At 33.3% G+C, this 13,138-nt stretch overlaps 1 pseudogene; it reads left to right on the forward strand.

Annotated features, from left to right (window-relative positions):
* Positions 1 to 909: 909 nt before the first annotated feature.
* LOC139875014 (TMV resistance protein N-like) lies at positions 910 to 5,652 on the forward strand (annotated as a pseudogene).
* Positions 5,653 to 13,138: the final 7,486 nt, after the last annotated feature.

The raw sequence follows: 13,138 nt of genomic DNA on the forward strand, positions 1-13,138 counted from the left end.
TACTAGGATAATCTATGCGGTATGCAAATTTTGGTTATATAGTCACTCGCACTGAAAGTCGTTAAGAAATGCTTTAAATTTATATCTTGTGCCATGTACATGAGAGTATTTTAGTCAACTACTATTCCTCTTCTTCTTTAACAAATCTCTTTCACTTGGTTCTTTATCTACATTCATGTTTAGGTTAGTTTGAATGTTGTCACTTGGTGTAATAACTTTGTGTTTTGAACAATTTAGTCTGAATGCATTTTGAACAATTTAGTCACTTGCAGTTTGTAAGTTTATTACATTTTGTAGTTATTACTTACTTTTGAATGATCAATACACAAACAATGGTAAAAAAAATAAATAAAAACCCTTTGTAGATTGATTAGAACAAATTTAACATTAATAACCTTACATCCAAACTACCATTACAACCTAAAAATGACCAAAAGACAATACCAGCCTACCAGGTCTGCAAAGTTACATCGACAATTACATCAACATGAAATTACTTAAAAATTAAAAAAATATATATAAACATCATAACCCAGCTACAAATTAACATCATCTTAATCTTCCTGGAACTAATTCTTTCAGCATTCAAAAGCTCTTCCAAGAATTCGTTAGATCTCAATACCACTGGCACAATGTTGTTCACCAATTCAGTAGTTGGTGGATCTATCCAAACGAAAAAACCTGCAATCTAGAGTACTAAATACGAAAACAACCATCAATCAGAGTACCAAAAACGAACATCAACATGGGTTTTATGAACTAAAATTAGGGTTTTTTGTTTACCTTTGTTGGACATGAATAGTACCGTTTATTTGGATTTTTTTGCAGTCATTGAAGTACGAATAATAGCTCGCTTGACACAATTTAAATACACCATTGTTATTTGACAAATTAGGGTTTCAATTTTATATGGAGCAAATTGGGGATAAATTTGGGGAGGTGAGAATGGCGATTAATCAAGACAAAAGGGGTATTTATATGATGTTAAACTTACACTCGCGGTCCCTCAATTATTCAAAGACTGAAATACCCTCACGTGAGTGGCACAAAACCAAGGTTAACAGAATCTTTAAATGGCTGGTAGAGAGAAGGACGACATGGGTTACATAATTGAAGTTTAGGACGACTTCAGCAAAAAAAAAAAAAAAAAAAAGATTAGGGACGAGGCTGGAAGGTTGGGAACAAGTTGAGGGACGACAAGTGTAATTTTGTCAATTCCCACTTTGTCAAAATTTTGGATCTCAGGTGACAAAATCATGAAGTGTTAATTGGTATGTTGAAAAATAGATTAGATGATGGTTTTATCTTATCTATTTTGGCAGACAATTACATTCTTTTATTAAAGAAATGGTGATGTTGATGATGGTTTTATTTTAGTTTGAGTTGAAGGTAGAATGAAAAAGTTGGAAGAAAAGATGGAAAGGAGAAGAGAAGTGATCGAGATGACTAAAATACGCACATGTGCTAGGCACATGATTCAATTTAATTGGATTTTTTAACAGCCGTCAGTTTGAGAGACTATATAATAAAGATATACCGCAGGGACCTTCTTAATAAGAAAGAAAATCACAATGACCAAATCAGTAATTTTGGACAAATCACAAGTACTATATTTGTAATTGTCATAAAAAGTACTCATTAGTTGTTGACTTGGTTCGTTGATATTTGGAAAGTAAATATTGATCTGGATCTGATACAAAACCATTTGCTAGTTGCAGCTCATTTCACAAATCACTCATAACATTCTAATTTCACTAAAAATAGTTATTCTTACAGATGATTTACAACAATCTTCATCAAGTAATATTAATAATCATGATGAAAAGTATGATGTATTTCTGAGCTTTCGAGGTGTTGATACCCGTCTTGGCTTCACCAGTCACCTCCACCAAGCCCTAGAACGTAATAATCTCAAAAACTTTTTAGACAATGAAGATATTCCAACTGGGCATTTTCTGAAACCGGAATTGGAGAATGCAATCAAATCATCATCAGCTTCTGTAATTGTGTTGTCTAAGAATTATGCCTCTTCGACATGGTGCCTTGATGAACTTGTTTTGATTCTTGACCAACATAAGAATTTCAAACAAATTGTTATCCCCATTTTCTATCATGTCGAACCCACTGATGTGAGGAAGCAAAAAAACAGCTTTGGAGATGCAATGGCAAAGCATAAAAAGAGTATGAAGAAAGAAAAAAATGTATTTAAAAAAATGCAATGGGCTGAGAAGATAAAAAAATGGAAGGAAGCACTTACACAAGTTTCTAATTTAACTGGCTTCGATGTAAAGGGCAGGTAAACTTCTTTCTTTCCATTCTTTTGAATAATATTGATGGGGTTGACACTTCGGATCAACTTTGTGTGATGAATTATCAGGATTTTTATTTTATTTTATTTTTACTGTTAACTGTTAATCATCTGATCTGACTATATATACATCTAGGAGTACATTTCTTTTGATACACAATCCACGTTTGTAAGATCTGATTTGAGTAACTGAAATATCTAATCGAAGGTTGTTAATTGGTTTGGGTTAGGTTTTAGTTTTCTTCGGTCGGTTATGTTTGTATGGTGGTTGTTGTTGTTCTTGGTTTAGTAATAAAGTTTATGTTTTTTCTCAAAAAAATAAAAAATCTAATCCAAGGTTCTCTATGGAAAATTAATTTTCAGGCTAGAGAGGGAGTTCATCAAAGAAATTGTTAAAGACCTTTCCAAAAGAATTCCTGTACCCGTAAGGACTACCTTACCACTACTTATTGGGAAGGAGAATGCAATTGCATACGCCAGTTCATGGTTGAAAGACGCATCCTCAAATACCGTCGACATTCTTAGTATTTATGTTATGGGTGGGATTGGAAAGTCAACTTTAGCCAAATATATTTATGACTCATATTGTCGCGAGTTCGATACAAGCAGCATCATTGAAGATATTAGTAGGAAGTGTGTTGGAAATATTAATGGATTGCTTGATTTAAAAAATCAACTTTGTAATGATATTTCAAAAGCAAGTTCGATTCCAGCTCATGATGTTTCAGTAGCCTCTAATAAAGTGTTGATAGTTCTTGACGACATTGATAGTATAGAGCAGTTGGATGCTTTACAGGGAAACAAGGGTTTTAATCAAGGAAGCAAAATCATTATAACAACCAGGAACATGTCGTTGACAGAGAGGTGTGAACTATGCAAAACGAAAGCTGAATGCAGACATACAAAGTACCCACTTGAACACTTATCTAACGACGCATCACTAAAGCTTTTGTGTCATCATGCATTCAACTGTGAAGAACTTAAAGATGGCTATAAAGAGGTTTCAGAGGAGATTTTGAAGTATTGTCAAGGACATCCATTGGCTCTTAAAGTTTTGGGCAGTAATCTATATAATCAATCTATATAATCGAGATCTTTCTTATTGGGAAGGCTGCATAAAAGAACTAAAAAAAGGACCCGAGGGGCCCGTTTCCCGTGTAAATAGAATCTTGAAAATGAGCTTTGAATCTTTGGAGTCCAAAAATGACAAGGATTTGTTTAAGTATATTGCTTGTTTTTTTGTTGGAGTGTATAGGAAATATGCAGAACCCATACTACATGCATGCAATATAAACACTAGAACTGGTATCGAACATCTAACCGAGAGATGCCTTCTTCGTATCGGTTGGTATGGCGAGTTTCAGATGCATTCATTAATTCAAGGGATGGGAAAATATGTTGCAGATGTCGAATCTGAGAATCCAGGGGAGCGTAGATTCTTATGGCGTAATGAGGACTCAATCGGCGTGTTAATAAAAAAGACGGTATGTGAACAAACTGTCTTGTCAATTAGTAAAAATACTTTTTTATTTTTATTTATATATTATTTTCATATAATTCTTAATTTTTGTTGCATATTTTTCTTATTAGGGTACTAGAAATATTAAAGGTATCCTCATTTGCACGCGTGGATCATTAGTTGAGTTGGAAACAGATGCATTTAGTAACATGGATAATCTGAAGATACTAATACTGGATGATGTTCTCCTCAAAGGCTCTTATGCGAATTTTCCAGAAGAATTAATAGATTTGTGCTTGTTTCGTTCCCCTTTAGAGTCTATGCCTTCGGAATTACAAATGAAGAAGCTAGTTGCTCTTGACTTGTCTTATAGCAATATCAAATGTTTTGATTTCTCCTCTAATAACATGCTACCACCTGGAAACAAGCAAAAGGTAGTTTGATTGATCCACTTTAATTTTAATTGTTCTTAGATAGATGTTGAGGAGTCGTTAACTGATAATTATACCATTTGAACAGGTGAGTGAATCGTACTAAAAAAATAACAGGTTGCTTGGATCTTTGAAGATTCTTAATCTGAGCTACTGTTATCAGCTTCATACTCTTGGTGGTTTTTGTGAATTCCCTGCACTTGAAACTTTAAAACTTATAAAGTGCACGAGTTTGGTTGAGGTTTGTGAAACAATTGAGCAATGTCATCAACTTGTCTACATCGATGTCCGTGAATGCAACAAGTGTAGAAAGCTTCTAACAAATATTGAAATCTTCAAAAACGTCAAAAAACTATTCCTAGATGGGTGTAACATGAGTGAGCTTCCATTTGAGACATTGAAGAAGGTCAAAGATAACTTGATTGACCTGAAGTTACAGCCATCTTCCTCTGCCACTGTCGAGGCTATAATACCGAGGGATTTCAGTTTTAGTGAGTCTTATTTCTCAAGCTCATTAGTAAGTTTGTCGCTTTCAAATAATAATTTGTCATGCGAAGACTTTCCCATTGACTGGAGTTGCTTGACCCTGTTGAAGGTATTATGGCTGAACGGTAATCCAATTGTTTCGATGCCCAATTGTGTGAGAACCCTTCCAAACCTAGAGACTCTTTACATGTATGACTGTGATATGCTGACATCAATCGAACATCCTCCACGTACCTTAAGATGGTTGGGGTACAGTCATTCTAACACTAACACTAATCTGCTACGGAAAATGTCATTTCATCTAGAAATGTGTCCACTGAAGTTAAATATGAATTTGTACCCACTAGCTACTTCATCCATTGAAATTGAAGGTGTGGTCAAAATCCAACCTATGTCAGGTGTCAAGAAAGCCGTATTACGTAATTTGGGGTGGAGTAATTTAGAGTTCACTAAAACAAGACACATTGGAACTTATAACAGAGTTACTGGAGAGCCAGATGCATCTCAAACCCAGGTTTACTCTTGTTATATAACAATATATATCTTATGAATATGATGTGTATGTATGCTTGTAATTGATTAAGCTGGAAAAATTGAATTTTAACTGGCAGATGTATTATGAATTTGGAATATTCAGCACAGTTTACGGTGGGGAACAGATGCCAAATTGGATTAGTCATGTAACAAAGGGGGGATCAATATCATTGATCATCCCTTCGTCTCCTAAACAACTCAGAGGGTTGAATTTCTGCTGTGTACAAATGCAGCGATCTTCAGATACTGAAGCATCCAACCAAATAAGAGACAACAACAGACAACTGATGCCAATTATTTCAATTTCAAATATAACAAAAAACACCAAATTGAGCTACCAGCATTGTATTTATGATTACAATGTAGGTGGGGGGGAGTGTGTAACATATATAAGCCATTGGATGTTTACAGTGAAGGAAATGGAACCACGTTAACAAAGGCAGTTCCTGAAACAAGAGAGTGTGGGGTGAGTTTTGTGTATGATGATGCGTTGGGTTATTACAAATCATGGAATCATATAACTGGTGGTGATCTTTCACCTTTTCAAACAACCACCAGAGGGTACTTTCTGTGTGATTTGGTTTTTGGGCGATCTTTACGTAAACGCTATTTAATTAAAGGTAGATCTTCAATTTTATCTCAACACTATTACTGAAAAAGTAGATGATTCGTATGAGTTATTTGACTTGTATCACAACACAACACAACAATTAACCATTTATTATGTATCACTTTTTATCAGATGATACAACATTTTTCAAAACTTTCTCACAAAAAAAGTCCAACAAGCCGGTTAGAGCAATAGAGGTACACTTTACAAACACTCAAACACTTCTAAAATTAATAACAAGAATTAATAATCAATTCTTTTTATTTTTTCTCTTGCAGGATGTTACCAAATAACCTTGTAATGTATGCAAGGAAAAGACAAAACCTAAACAGTCTTAGGGCTTATAAAGAAGATTCAAGAAAAGTAATATGCAATGGCAATTGTGGCAGATGATAGGTGATAGCAAACAAAAACTGAATAATTGTTGTGAATGTATAATTGGGTTCTGTGAATGAATGTAACAAAGGGAATGGTAAGCGCACTTTGCGGCGCGAAAACTGCGAAATGTGTACCTGCATTTTGCTTTTTACATACCATGCAGTTTATAATTTACATATAGTTGTTACATAGTACCACATTAACGACCAAAACTATACAGAAAACTTGATGTTGGCTGCTACTGCGATTATGTTTTCGTTTACAACTATTACCAAACATAATCAACATTACACAGTTAACTATATAACAATTTAACAAACACAGGCTTTGTAACAAACATAGGCTTTGTAATGTGGTACGTCTTCTTGGCTGCTCTCATTCTTATTTTTTTTCTCTTTCCTGCTACGTTGTTATGATATGATATAAATAGTGTTACAACTTATACACTTTGTTGTATCGCTTAAGCTGTCTAAACTTTACCTTCAGGAGGAAGCGAACAGCATAGACTGGGGCCATCAAGAAGGCCTTTAAGTAAACTTCTGGGAGGGGAACCTTTTTTATAATTATTTGGTTTCTTAAGCAACTCTTTAGAACCTATCGAAACTTTGTTATGAGATAATAGTGTGGCTTGATGAGGCTGCAGATTTGATTTATCATCCATGATATCTGATAACTCGTTCTCGTTTTGTTCCTCAAACTTCAGTTTTTCCTAGCATTCTGGAATATCAATCAAAATCAGTCTTAAACCAAAATGAACATAGCAGCAAAACCAAAAGAAGAAAGAAACATCATTTCAGATCACTTGTTTCTTGTTTGCAATATGAATGTGTGTGCGTTTGCTTTTTTTCTTTTCTTGAAGGCTATGCAATATGAACTTTGAGTAATGCCAATTTCCTAAATATTAAACATTTACACTTTAATTAATATGAATGTATGAATTGAACTGTATAAAATAATAGCATTAAAAAAGAGCCCATTTAATAGTAGTAATCAAGTTACTTAAGCTATGTCAAAAAGAAGAAAAATAAGAAAAAAGGTAATAAGTAACTTGTTTGTACCCACCAATGATTCTGTGGTGCATCTTTTCAAGGGCATCTAACACCATTTAGATTTGGTTGTCTTTGTACTCGGTAATATTCTAAAAAAACAGAGGGATAATGCATATAATATTACATTAAAATTATTTAAAAAATAGTATTTGCAGTGTTATAGTTGAGTTACCTGGAATGGGCCAAATATTAACTGACAGACGAAAATCTTTGGTCTGTAAGAAGTCACTGCTATAACCACTGGCTTATCCATAGAGTCGTACATGGTGTCATCAAAAGCAGCCGCCTACTCATTCCACAGGGTGAGTTTTTACCATGTCTTCGATGAAATCAAAGCATTTCAATAGTCAATTTAACTGTTTATTCGAATTTCGCATTTAATCAAAGTTAGTGATAGGTAACATAAAAATACTAACCTCGGATTTTTTTTTAATGTCGATTCTTCTTTTTATCAGCCGGCTGTGATTTTTATCATAGTGGCCTTTGTCATTATAACTCATGTTCACCACTATAGCAGTCACCTGCAATCATAGAACAGTCAATAGTGAACATTTTTTAGCCACTACAAATGTTAAAATTTGCACGGTATTTAGATTATATGTGCATAATATATAGTGACTGTACATGTGGTGTCTATCGACACCACTCAAATTTTTTTAAAGCCTCCCGTACATGTAACTAATTGGGTAAAAGTATTGGATATTCTAGGTTATAAGGTCCCACTAAAAGAGTAGTAATTATAAATATAAATAATAGTGAAGGGGGGTTTGTCGTATTGGTATCTCCCGTGTCGTTTCACACCCTCAATCAATTCCACTTGGCCCTTGGCCAATCACCCTAGTAATATATAACTAGCTGAAGGACCCGTGAAATCGCGGTTAGTTTAAGAAAAATTGTTTAATAATTTATTATAGTTGACAAATGAAAAATTGTCCAATATGTATTTATATCATCCTCAAACAAAATTCAAGTCCGTAATACACTAATACATATAGATGGATTAACAAAACACCTTCCATGCCGATTCCTAGTTAAAATATAGGTGTAATTAAAAGGCATACCATGACTCCATATCGGTTAGACATTTCATCAAACACCTTCTATGCACTTTGATGATGACTATTTATATATTCTTTAAGCACATGTATTTTTTACAACACAAAAGAATATGACATTTGATGTTTAAAAAAATGCTATTAACAAACAAAATCTCACCATGAAACACAACCCTATTTTATAAATCGAAAAATTGACTATAATAAACCATAAACGTTTGCAAATTAATGTAAACTCCATGAATTTAGATTTAGGAGTAAGGATTAAGTACTTGTTCAAAAAAATTGATGCCCTGAAGGTGAACAAGAAGATGATAAGAATTAAGAAATGAACCTTCAATGATAATGAGGAAGCCTCACGCAGTGATAGGTAGCATAAAAATACTAACCTTAGGTTCTTTATGTCAATTCTTCATTTTATCAACCGGCTGTGATTTTTATCATAGTTCCTTTATCATTATAAGTCATGTTCACCACTATAGCAGTCTCCTGCAATCATAGAAGAGTCAATAGTGAACCTTTTTTAGCTACTACAAATGTTAAAATTTGCACAGTATTATTAGATTATATGTGCATGATATATACTGACCGTACATGTGGTGTCAATTCAAATTTTATTTAAAGCCTCCCATACATGTAACTAATACCATATCCAACCCTGACTCTAACATCACAGACAGTCAGTGCACTTTTTGACCAAAAAGTGAAATATGATTCTGACTGGTCAGTGTCAGTTTCTGACATTTTTCAACCTAAAATGTCAATTTCAGTGTCACTTTTCAGTTTTCCTTTGCAAAAATCCTCCGATGCATCGACCCAACATTGAGCCAACCAAGCTTCTTCAAGCTCGACAATTTTGTTTGATTTCTTTGACTTGGACCTTCCTTTGAAACTACGTAACAAAGTAAACATATATTATACTATTATATAACAACAAAGGGGTCTGAATGTCGTTTTAGTTTTTAAATTACTGGGTTTACCGTCGTTTGAAGTCTACCCCAAAGGCATCTTCGTAATTCTTTTTATTATTATTTTCTTTTTGGTAAATTGCCACTTGATATGACTTTTATATCCAATTCAAGCATTACATGAAAGTCACATGCAATTCATGATTTTTTTAAACGTCCTAAACGGTAATAAAATAGATAATACCATTTAACATTATGATGATTTCACACAGATTTCTATCTCCTTTTTTTTATTTATTGGCAACTAGTTATTGAGTCGACATCAAGCGTCGATTAATTGGCGACTTGACTGACTCTTAGAGCATAAATTAAACTTCGGGCATGATTTAAAACCCATAGAAATTTGATTTTACCATTTTCATGGCGTCTCAATTTTATTTTATTTTTTAAAAAACTTTTTCCTACTTATTGGCCGGAGGTCCACTCGGAAGCAATCTCTCTATCCGTCGAATAGAGGGAGGGATGACTTTCTCTACTTTTGAGATTGTTTTCACTTTGGATGGAGAAATGACTTGTCTTTATTCCCGGATAGGGGAATGATTGTCTACATCTCACCTCCCTCATACACCACTTATGTGGTATTGGGTTTTGTTGTTGTTGTTGTTGTTTTATCTCCTTTTTTTGAACACGATTTAAATAATAAAATTTTCCTATATCTTTATGACCATAATATTTAATTTAATCTAATTTATTAATTTTTACCTTTTTTAACACACACCCATTTTTTTTCACGATATGACACGAATTCATAACCCTATTAGATGATGTTAATGTATATAAATGGGTTGTACATGTATGCGTTATGTTTTACTTTTGTTTAACAATTATTATTTTCTGCAATTTTCAAACAACTAAAATATGTGGATTTAATTGGTTAAATTAAAAAATATCTACGAGAATTTAGTAGGTTTTACTGAATTATTTTTTTTATTTTGTTAATCACAGTACGAGTAAAATATTTTAATGAAAAACATAGATTTTGTAAAATGATACTCATCCCGTCCAAAGCAGCGAGCTTTGGCCCAGCAAAACAGGCCCCAACCATTCACTAGTTATAAATAAATATAAAAAGCGTGTATATATATATATATATATATATATATATATATATATATATATATATATATATATATATATATATAAACAGTATATATATATACCATATATATCTATAACTATATATAAATATGTTTAAAATTAACCATATATAAATTAAAATATATATATATATATATATATATATATATATATATATATATATATATATATATATATATATATATATATATATATAGTGGTAGGATCAAGAGGGAAGTAACCATTCGGGGGAAGCAAAAACTTTTTTTTTTCTTTTCGTTTTTTGAAAAAACTTTGTTCATGAACATTATAGTTGAGATGAAAATATGAACATTTAGTAGAGACACTTTGTGATAAATGTTTTTATTTTGGCGGGAAAACGGTCGAAGAAGTAATATATAACAATTATCGTGTTTTTCGAGCGTATTTTGAGGTTTTAGCTATTGGGGTTTAGATATTAGGGTTTAGATATTAGAGTTTATAGGGTTTAGATATTAGGGTTTAGGGTTTAGATTTAGGGTTTAGATTTAGGATTTAGATTGAGTTTTTAGCACGAACGGTTTAGAGTTTAGGGTTTGGTGTTTTGGGTTTATGGAATAAACCCAACACACCAACCTCTAAACCCTAAACCCTAAACCCTAAACTCTAAATTGGGCTAAATTTTACTTCACAAAACATGAAAAAAAACGTTCATATTCTTCACGAACAATATTATCTTGAATGTTATTTTTGTCGATCGTTTTCCTGCCTAAATAATAACATTCATCACGAAGTGTCTCTTCTAAATGTTCATATTTTCGTGTGATCTTGATGCCGGAAAAAAAAATTTCAAAAAAAACAAAAAAAAAACATTTGCTTCTTCCCGCTTTCCCCCGATTGGTTACTTCCCCATTGATCATGCCCCTATATATATATATATATATATATATATATATATATATATATATATATATATATATATATATATATAAACCGAATTAACCTTGCTTCTTTTTATGTTTTCTTTTGCTACGTTGCGTGTCCGAAACCGTATCCGCTTCATTTTGAGATTGAGTTTCTGGTTGAGTTTCGGTCTCTTGAGGTGGGGTCGGAGACTTCGGATTCATCAACACCGTCGGTGTGATGGGGCGATATTGAGCTTGTTCTAGAAGTCGTTGTTGTTCCAAATAAATTTGATGTTGTTGTTCTTATGTTAGAGTACGATATTGAGGCGCAACGATTGGAATTTGGTGAAGATTACTCGGGTTTGATGAATCACCACCCCAAAAAAAGACCTAAACGGTCATCTATCCGTTAGGGAGGTGGGACCCACAGCGTCAACATTCAACCAATCAAACAGCGCCACGTAAAACTAACATTTTTTTTTCTTAGGATGGGCAACTAACGCCCCCTAACGACGAAAACTGACGCCACGTTAACGATCGTCATTTTTCATCAGTTAGTGCCAACAGGGACTGACGGTGTAAACTAATGCGGGGTTGGAAGTGGTCTAATTGGGTAAAAGTATTGGATATTCTAGGTTTGATCCCAACCAATTTTGATAAGGTCCCACTAAAAGAGTACTTACTCTGTAATAATATATAAAATGTCATACTCGGTATTTCTTTTAGGTGGCTTATAAGTGAAGAATGGAATGAATTGGCAGCCCAAAGTATTTAGAATATATGGCCCAATTATTTATTGTTAAGGAATACTGAAAAGAAACTGCCTTTAATGGCTCTAGTTATTGAGTCGACAGCAAGCGTCGATTTATTTGCGACTTGACTGACTCTTAGAGCCTAAATTAAATTTCAGGCATGATTTAAAACCCATGGAAATTTGATTTTACCATTTTCATGGCGTCTCAATTTTTATTTTATTTTTTTAAAATCATTTCCTACTTATTGGCCGGAGGTACACTCGGAAGCAATCTCTCTATCCGTCGAATAAAGGGAGGGATGACTTTTTCTACTTTTGAGAATGTTTTCACTCTTGGTGGAGAAATGACTTGTCTTTATTCTCGAATAGGGGAAGGATTGTCTACATCTCACCTCCTCCATACACCACTTATGTGGTATTGGGTTTTGTTGTTGTTGTTGTTGTTGAAAAGAAATTGCATTTATATACAAAGTGGGCATACCATCAACTCTTGTTACTAGACAATTTGGAATTGGAATTGGAGGAATATTCTGATAATAATAACAATGGTTAATAAGACCACTCCCAACCATGACGTCTTCCTCAACATTTTCTCAGCGCGACATCAGCTTTCTCTCTCCTCCTTCCGAATCACTTCCTCCCATAACACTCTCATAACACACCATTGCCAATCATGACATATTTCCTCAAATTTTTATTATTATTTATTATTATAATTTTTATGATTATTTTTAACTAACAAATAAATAATTGTTTTTGAACATCACATTTATTAAACAACAAACATACGGTTACATTTTTTTGATTAAAAAAACCGACATAAACTTGAATATAAAATAAAAATTACATAAACTTAAACATAAATCAAAAACTATTAACCTAGTCATCATCTTCATCACATTCTTCATCCTCTTCTTAGTCTTCATTTTCCTCTTCGTCTTGGTCATCATTGGCGGTTGTACCAGAAGGTCCCACTTGTGGTATGTGTCGAATACGAAAATTTGTCGGAAGATTCCAAATGTGTTCGGAGCTTTTGTCGTAGAAGATGATGAATAGTCGAATCTCGCAATTCTTTATTAGCGCGAATGTGCGCTTGAACCCTTTCCTCAATGGATCTACTTGGACGACGAGCGGGCCTATAATTT

This window comes from Rutidosis leptorrhynchoides, chromosome 11, assembly GCF_046630445.1.
Source record: "Rutidosis leptorrhynchoides isolate AG116_Rl617_1_P2 chromosome 11, CSIRO_AGI_Rlap_v1, whole genome shotgun sequence".
Classification (NCBI taxonomy): domain Eukaryota; kingdom Viridiplantae; phylum Streptophyta; class Magnoliopsida; order Asterales; family Asteraceae; genus Rutidosis; species Rutidosis leptorrhynchoides.